Source organism: Zingiber officinale, chromosome 9B (assembly GCF_018446385.1).
Source record: "Zingiber officinale cultivar Zhangliang chromosome 9B, Zo_v1.1, whole genome shotgun sequence".
Classification (NCBI taxonomy): domain Eukaryota; kingdom Viridiplantae; phylum Streptophyta; class Magnoliopsida; order Zingiberales; family Zingiberaceae; genus Zingiber; species Zingiber officinale.
The window spans coordinates 108,774,479-108,783,919 of NC_056003.1; positions in this window are offsets into that span (position 1 = coordinate 108,774,479).

The following is a 9,441-nucleotide window of genomic DNA, read 5'->3' on the forward strand; positions in this document are numbered from 1 at the left end:
TTTTCACCTATTTTCACTCACCAGGGCTTTTCCTACTACCTAGCTTCACTCACTAGGGTTTTTCACCTAGCTGCACTCACTAGGACTTTTCCCACTGCTTAGCTTCACTCACAAGGGCTTTTCCCATCTGCCTAGCTTCACTCACTAGGGAATTTCACCTGGCTTCACTCACTAAAACTTTTTCCATTGTCTAGCTTCACTCACTAGAACTTTTCTACATCAACTGTCCGGTCAACATTGATTCACTTGAATTTACCTTTTTCTGCCAACCTTCTCGTTAGTCTTGCCATTGCCTAAGCTCTAGTTATGACTTTCCCAGTCAAGTATCCGATCAATTTTGACCTACTTGACTTCTGGTCAACCTTTGATTATTAATCTTCGAGATGGACAATTACGTCAGCAATTTCCATATATTGTCAAATATCAAAACTCAAACATCAAGACTCAAGTTCAAACCAACTTAAGCTTAGTCAACTTGGTCAACTTTAATCTAGTGGAAATTACACTAACAATATTTCCCTTTTTAATGTTTGACCATACATTTAAGTTAGACTCATCCACTAGCCTCAACTTCTTTTTCATGCCAAAGCATGGATGAGGGTTTCCTTCATTCTCTCCCTTTACATTAGGATTTTCTCCCTTTAGGTAAGTGAAAGTTTCTTAACTTAAATCCTAATATTCTCCCCCTTTGGCAGATATCAAAACTCTACCATCTTCAAGGCATTCAGGTCATACACTGTGTTTTCACTCTTCAAGGCATTTAGGTCATACAATATGCCTATAGACTCTCGTGCTGACCGACCAAATTATAAGTGAGTTTGCTCTCGCGCCCAAGTCCTAGACTCTCGTATCGTCCGACCGACTTATAAGTAAGCATGTCCTCGAACCCATGTTTCAAAGCATTCAGGTCGTACACTGTGCTTCCACTCTTCAAGGCATTCAGATCATACATCGTGCCTCCAGACTCTCGTGTCGACCAATTGAGTTATAAGCGAACTTGCTCTTGCGTCCAAGTCTCAGACTCGTTCCATCCGGCCGAGTTATAAGCGAGCATGCCCTCACGCCCATATTCTAAGGAATTCAGGTCATACACTGTGCCTCCACTCTCCAAGGCATTCGGGTCATAGACCATGCCTCCAAACTTTTATGCCGACTGACCGAGTTATAAGTGAGTCTGCTCTCACGCCCAAGTCCTAAACTCTCGTGTTGTCTGGCCTAGTTATAAGTGAACACACCCTCGCGCCTATGTTCCAGGACATTCAGGTTATACACTATGTCTCCAAACTCTTGTACTGACTGTTCGAGTTATAAGCGAGTATTCTCTCATGCCCAAGTCTCAGACTCTCATGTTGTCTGGCCGAGTTATAAGCGAGTATGTGATGTGCGTAGATTATATACACTTATTTAGTATGTTTTGACGCACATTCACATATTTTGCGTGTGTTTTATCTATGCATTTTTGTACTTTCAGCTTTACTTTTAGCATATCTACTCTTTTGTTCGGAAATATGCTTTTGTGCATTTTCTGTATGCAGGAGTCGATTTTGGGAAGAATTGATGTTCGAGGTAAAATCTACAATTGAACGAAGGAGGAAGGTACCATCCTTGAGTGCCACACGACCCTTTCATGGGGAGTTGCCCAGGCCGTGTGGTGATCCTCACCCTTGCAGCACTGGCAGAATGAAGGGGTGTCCAGGCCGTGTGAGTATCACACGGCCGTGCAAGCCTTCCAAAGCCAAAGCAGTGCATGGCCGTGTGTGTCACACGACCGTGCAACATTTCCAGAAGCCAAGAAAGCCCTGGCCGTGTCCTAGACACGGCCGTGCAGGAGTTCCACAGCCAAAGGCAGAGCAAGCCGTGTAGATCTACACGGTCGTGCAAGGGGACAGTGGCAGAGCATGCCACGGCTGTATGAACATCACACGACCATATCACCTAGGCAGTGAAGGGAATGGACTAGGCCGTGTGAGCTTCACACGACCGTGTCTCGGGGTCGTGTGCGCCCAAACCCCAGCTCTATATAAGGGGTTCTTCCTCATTTGAAAGGAGGGAGTTCTCCCTTTTGGGAGAAACCAAGATTTGGGTGTTCCTCCACCTTCTTGGAGGTATTTTCCGACGATCTAAGGGCGGATCTTCAACGAATCGACTCTGGGGAACGAGGATTGGATTCAAAGGTGGTTCTTCATCGTAGATAAGTTTTTCTTCCCTTATCTTCTTGGATTTTGGGATCAAGATGCTTGTAAACTTCTTGTCTTTGGATTTCTTTTCTTGTTCTATGGATTAGATCTCTATGTTCTAGGATGGAGGGAGTATTTGTAATGTGATTTGATGTAAACTCTTGTGGATTTGCCAATTTCATATTTCTATGATATTGTCCTGTTTTGTATCTATTTTATCTTGTGTGGATTGATGTGATTGGGCTTAATTACTATACTTGATTGAATGTTTGAATGTCTTGTGGATCTTGTAGAGGTAATCCCTCATTCAATTATCTGAGGGGCGTACGTGACAGACATGCCCGTGTAAGGACGATTGAGAGATAATCTTGAGGGGAAACAAGGACATTCAAGGGGATAGGATAGATTGTTTTCTTTAATTTTTTATATCTTGATATGGTTGAGAAGCAATGAATTTCTATGTTGATTATCCGAGAGATGCACGTGACAGGCAAGCCCGTGTAAGGACATCATAGGAATCATTCCTAATTGATCACATTAGATATAGATTTTGATCCTAGGCTGGTTGTCTATTGCAAGAGAGAATCGACAATCTCCTACAAATGATGGACAATTGAGGAGTAAGATTTGGTAGATCATTTACATTGAATGATATTACAAAGAAACTAAAACTCCTAGAACAACCCTTTTATCGTAGCCCTTATTCCTGTTTTTATACTTTACTTTTCATAGTTGCACTTAGTTGTTATAATCAATTAATTAGTTGTTTAGCTAATTCACATTGAAATATCTTTAGTGGTTATATCTAGTCCCTGTTGATGCGATATCTTTCTTTATTACTTACGATGTATCCATACACTTGCGGAACGTTAACAAGTTTTTGGCGTCGTTGCTAGGGACTGCGCTATAACATTAGAGATTATCAATTGAGTTAGACTAAACATAACTTTTCTTTTCATTAGCATAATTGTAACTAATCTTTAGAATTCTGTTTTCATAGTTTTTGCATATCTTTCTACTTCTTGACAATTCATTTTGTTGCAATTCTAATTCTAATTCTAACTTTGCATTCTTGATTTCTAGCATTTTAGTCTAGCTTTTCTCTATTTTTCCTTTGATCTAGCTTTTCTTTTTCTTTCTTCTTTGCTTTTGAACAAATATATCTTGAAATCTTGTTCTTGTGTATGCGAAGATCAAACTTTGCAGGAGAACTTCTTCCTTTAGACCCTGAAATAGACAGAACATTTCATAGAAGAAGAACTTCACAAAGATATCAAGAAGAACAAGAACATTCTAGCATGGCAAACAGACCATTAAAGGATTATGTAGCACCGTATGCTAGAGGGTTTCGATCTAGCATTTCAAGACCTTCTGTTGAAGCAAATAATTTTGAGATCAAATCGGCTATTATTTCTATGGTACTGCAAAATTAGTTTGGTGGAGGACCGCATGAGGACCCAAATCAACACTTGGAGGTCTTCTATGAGATATGCGGTACAATGAAAATGAATGGTGTTCCTTCTGAAGCAGTGTACTTATTATTATTTGGGTTTTCTTTAAGAGACAAAGCTAAGCAATGACTGAATTCTTTAGCTCCAAATAGCATCACCACATGGGAACAATGCGAGCAACAATTTCTGGATAAATTCTATCCACCTAGTAAAATGGCTCATATGAGGAATCTCATTGCAAGTTTAAAACAAGCTGACTCAGAATCTTTATTTGAAGCTTGGGATAGATATAATAATATGCTCAGACAATGCCCACATCATGGTTTGGAGAAGTGGTTAGTGTTGCACACATTCTATAATGACATTAATTATCATACTAAGGTGTCCCTAGATTCAGCTGTTGGAGGGGCACTCATGAATAAAAGCCTAGATGAAGTTGAGGAAATAATTGAAAGTGTAGCACAAAATCATCATCAATGGGAAAATGAGAGAAGTGGTGGCTATTCTTGTGTAAACCTAACAAAAGCGTCAGGGAAGTTTGATGTTGATGCAGTCACTTTAATGGCTGCAAAACTGGATGCTCTTACAAAGAAATTAGAAAGCACGAGAACTAATTCAAATACGGTCAATGCCATTGTATCTACTTGTGAAGTATGTGGGAGTACTGATCACTCTAGTGACTCATGTCCTTTGGGAGCTATCTCTGCACAAATCAATCAATTGGAGCAATGTGATGCAATCATGAGTTTTAATCAGAGGCAGAACAACCCGTACTCAAGTACATACAACCCCGGGTGGAAAAGTCATCCAAATTATGTGATGCAATCATAAGTTATAGGACCATCTATGGGGGCAAGACCTAATTTTCAGTCTGGGCAGCAGAATTTTCAATAACAACAATCTTTTCAAGGCTTTCCAATGTCTAAAATTGAAAAGATGTTTGAAAAAATTATCTCAAATAAGAATGAAATGAAGCAAGATATTTTGAGGCTTACTCAAAGAATGGATAATTTTGAAAAACATCAAAAGATTCAGGATAGTCAAATTGCCAGTTAGCTTCTTCATCTTCCAGAGCACCAGGTCAACTTCCTGGAAAACCTGATGTTAATCCTATGGAGCATTGCAATCGAATTGAACTTAGGAGCGGACGGACCTTGGGAGATCCCCAAGTGACTGCTCAAAAAGGGATGAACTTTGAAGAAGAGCTTTCTCCTTCAACACAAGAACCTAACCAGGTTCAAGAAGATGAGGAGAGTACCGCTAAAGTTGAAAAGACTCTTCCACTTTACTCACAAAGTCAAGTAGTCCCTTTTCCTCAAAGACTTGTTATGCTCAAGAAGGATGAAGAGTTTGGCAAATTCTTGGAGAAAGTCTAAGAGATATGCGTTGAAATTCCTCTCATTGATGCAATCTTTCAAATGCCTAAGTTTGCCAAATTCTTGATGGACATCATGTCAAGTAAGAGAAGAAGAGGAGACATAGAGACCTTAGCACTTATGGAGGAATGTAGTGCTCTTTTTGAAAAGAACATTTCCCCAAAGCTGAAGGATCCAGGAAGCTTTTATATTCCATGCAATATAGGAGCTGAATTTATTGAGAAAGATTTTTGTGATTTAGGGGCAAGTGTTAGCCTCATTCCTTATTCTATTTGTAATAAATTAGGTCTCAAAAACTTTAAACCTACTACTATGGCACTGTAACTAGCTGAGCATTCCTGCAGGTACCCTATGGGTATCGTTGAAGATGTGCCAGTAGAGGTTGGTGGGAGCATAATTCCCACGGATTTTGTAATTCTTGACATGGAGGAGGATCCAAAAATTCCTATCATATTGGGAAGACTATTTCTTGTTACAGCTGGAGCTATTATTGACGTTAAAAATCATAAACTTTCTTTGGTAATTGGTAAGGAAAGGTTGGAATATGATTTATCTAATTCCTCTAACCATGTCTCTTCTCTTTTAAAAGTTTGTAGCAGGGCAAACATTTACAAACTTGAGGAATGGAATTTCCATTCTCATGGGAGACCACTAAATGAGGAGTACACTTTGGTGGAAGACGTTGGGAGAAGGCCTCCCAATGAAAATGAGAAATACATCTGCCCTCCATGGGCAAGAAAAAGAGAGGAATGATCATATTGGTCGAGCTAAAGACCCTAAACAAGCTCTTCTTGGGAGGCAACCCAAGAGTTCTTTTAGTATTTTCAGTTTCAGTTTTCATTTCATTAGTTAGTTTTTTTAAACTTGTTTTTACTCTTGTTTTCAGGTTGAAATTTAGCTTCCGTGAGCTGGCCATGACTTTTTCATGGGCATGGAAGTATTGGAGAGACAAGGAAGGAGTAGAACAATCATTTGGAGCAAAACAGAGCTTGGCCATGTGCCATACATGACCAGGTACATCTTGTAGAAGAGAAGGATGCTAGGGTCGTGTCTACATGACACGACCGTGCAAGGCTTCCCGAGGAGAGGAAAGATGAGGCCGTGCCTCAGACACGGCTGTGTGGTGAGTCCAGAGGAGGAAAGAGTCTCGGCCGTGTCCCACACACGACCGTGTGATGATCCAGAAGAAAAATCTGCACTGACCGTGTCATCCGACACGGTCGTGCAAGATAAACCGAGAAGAAGAGGGTCGTGGCCGTGCCAATTGGCATGCCCATGTGATTCCACCCGATAAGGAGATGGCCGAGACCATGTCTTAGACACAACCGTGTAGACTGACCCGAGGAGAGGAAGGATGGGGTCGTGTAGATCCACATGGCCCGTGCGGAGCAATTGACTTAGTTGTGTTTGTTATACACGGCCATACCTGGGCCGTGTCGGCCACACACCCTCACCTTCTCAAAACACCCTTCTCCCCCAAACTCCCTTCTTCTTCAACCTTTCTCCTAAACCTTTTCAGATCTAGATCTCAAACTCTTTCTTCTCCACAAACTTCATTAAGATCTAGACTTTTCTCTTCTCCTATATCTAAGATCTCCAACTCCTTAACCAAAGATCTTGTTTCTCAAGATCTATTCCTTTAAGATCTGTCTTCTTCAACCAAAAACAACACCTTTCCTCACTTAATCTTGACAACATGTCCAATATTATGAAGAAACTTCGCATGGGAAGTGGTGGATCGAGCGGAGGAAAGGAGCCAACAAAGGAAAAAGGAAAACAACCAACAAAAGGCAAAGGAAAGAGGATAGTACGCGACGAAAGTAACGACAATGAATTTAATATCATTTTTAGAAATGCAGATCATAAATCTAGATTTGAGATCTTGTTAATAGAAGGATTGTGTATACAAGATATATGGACCCAACCGTTTTGGATATGCTAGGGATTAGAGATGATATAGATTGGATGATTGAGTTCCTAGATTGGGATGACATTTTGTACACACATCTACCTACCTATCTTCGCATTATTTTGGAGTTTTTAAGTTCATTAGATGTTCACTTTGTTAATGAGGATGACTATGTTGGCAAGATAATTTTTAGGCTTATGAATAAAGAGTTTCAGTGGACATTTAGTGACTTTAACACTTGTTTTGGATTGTCTACCGGTAACTCTCGCAGATTTGAATTTTAGAGTTCGATCACTGGATTGGAACAACCTTATGAGTCCTCTAGAGCTAAGGCTTCTCACATGCAAAACCTCGTCTTTAGGTACCTACATCGTGTTATGAGTAAAAATATTTTTGGTAGAGGGGAAAGTGATGGAGTCATCAAGAAAGTAGAGCTTTACACTTTGTGGGCTATGTTACATAAAGTTGATTTCGATTCCGGTTTTCATTTTTTGCAAACCTTAGTGAGAGCCGGGAGGGCATCCTCGGGGTCAATTATTTTTGGTGGCTTGATTACTCAAATAGCTATTAATTTGGAGCTTGATTTAGATGGGTTGGAAGTCATTCATGTCAATGACATGATAAACATTGATGCATGTCTTGCTATGAAAATAATTTGTCGGGATGAGAATGGTTTTGCATTTCCTAGGACGAATGGTTTTCCTTTATCTCTTCCTTGTCCCGAACGAACTTCTATTCACAACCCTGCTAATTGGATAATTACTGATTTAGACCCCGAGAATATCCCTTCTATATTTGGAGACACAGAGCCACACCTTAAGCCCTCGTCATCTGGATACCCATAGCCCTCCATACATCCGGAGCCTGCTAGGCATTCTTTTGCCTATGGTATGAGTCCCTCCAGATTCGATTTTTCAGATTTCTGTGCATCTCTGGACTCACTTCATGAGAAGAAGAATGCCCAACGAATAATGTTGGAAAGTCACTTTTCTTTATCTAATGACCAGTTCAGAGAAGTACAAAACCACTTTCAGTTTACGAGGAACTTTCAAGGTCAAATGGCTGAATTTGTTCAGGACTATGATATTGATCAAGCTAGAATGAGAGATTTTATGCAGGGCATGAATATTACTAGCCAACAAATAGATGCTCTTTATGAATATCATAGATTCCTAAGTGAAACCCCTAGTTTTCCTATTGGGGAACGATGTAAACCTCCTTTCCTTCGCCCACCTCCTATACCATATTGATTTCATCGGGACGATGAAAAGTTTAAGTCCGGGAGGGTGATTTGAAAACTTGAAATTTTTTACATTTTCTGTTTTGTTCTGTAGTTTATTTTGTTTTGCATTTGTTCTTGTTTTGCTTGGATTGTTTTGATAGTCACTTGACTGTCTTTTGAAAAACCTTGTGGCATACATCTTGAGAACATCAAACTTTACTTATATGCTTTCTTGTCTTTTTAGTAAAAATGCTAGCACGTTTATTATCTTGATTCATGATGTTGCAAATGATGCTAGTAGTATGCTTAGTGTATTTCTTTTCTCTATCTTGGGTAGCATGAAATAAGCTAAGTATCATATGGAGATAAGTTTGAGATTTGGCTTGACCTTAAGGATCTTACCTTCACTATATTTGAGCTTGGATTGTTGATATCATTGAAATAGTCATAATTCATCTTGTTTATTTAATACTTGGTTTCCATGGTGATTTCTCAAACTTCATTTTGGTTACTGGATGATGCTCAAATCATGTAAGCTCATTTGGAAAAATCAAAATATCCCAACATTTGTGATAAAAGTACATTTATAAATAAGTTTTGCACAATGCAAATACTTATATAAAAGAGAAAAAAAAAAGTAAAAAAGGGACATAAGAAACAGTTGTCGTGAGTGGAATCTAGTAAGTCACCCCTTTGAGACCGAGTTAGGTTACTTGGGAAATGACTACTTAGCTTCTCTTGAGATTGAGCACGCCTTTGAGACCTTGGGTTGATTGAGAAATATGAACCAAGTGTGTGGCAGGTAAGTGCCTATCACCTGAAACATTTGGAACTCATCTGGATGACGACTTGACTAGGACATAGATTGAAACTTGAAAAGTTTGAGTCACTTTTTGCACTGTGCACAAGAGACTTATGTGTTAGTTAGAGCCCTAGAGCCAATCATTTGATGATTGTTGTATGAGCTCGTTGTATCATATTCTTGTATATAAATAAAGACATTTGTTTTGGTTATTATACTTACTTGTATTAGTGCCAAATAACTAAGTATAATAGCGTCCTTGAGTAGAAGGTTCTTACCTATATCAATCGATTGGTTGAATTGATAGTGAGATGATATAGGGAACACTACTCTTAATCATTCCTAGTCGAGTATTAACATTCAGGGACAATGTTAATGCAATAAAACTAGCATGTAGGTCAACTCGATGACTTGATCTCACAAGTCATGGATATAGAGATATCAAGTTGACACATGAGTATGTATTAGAGAATGTATACTGAATGACCCGCCATGAGAAAGTAT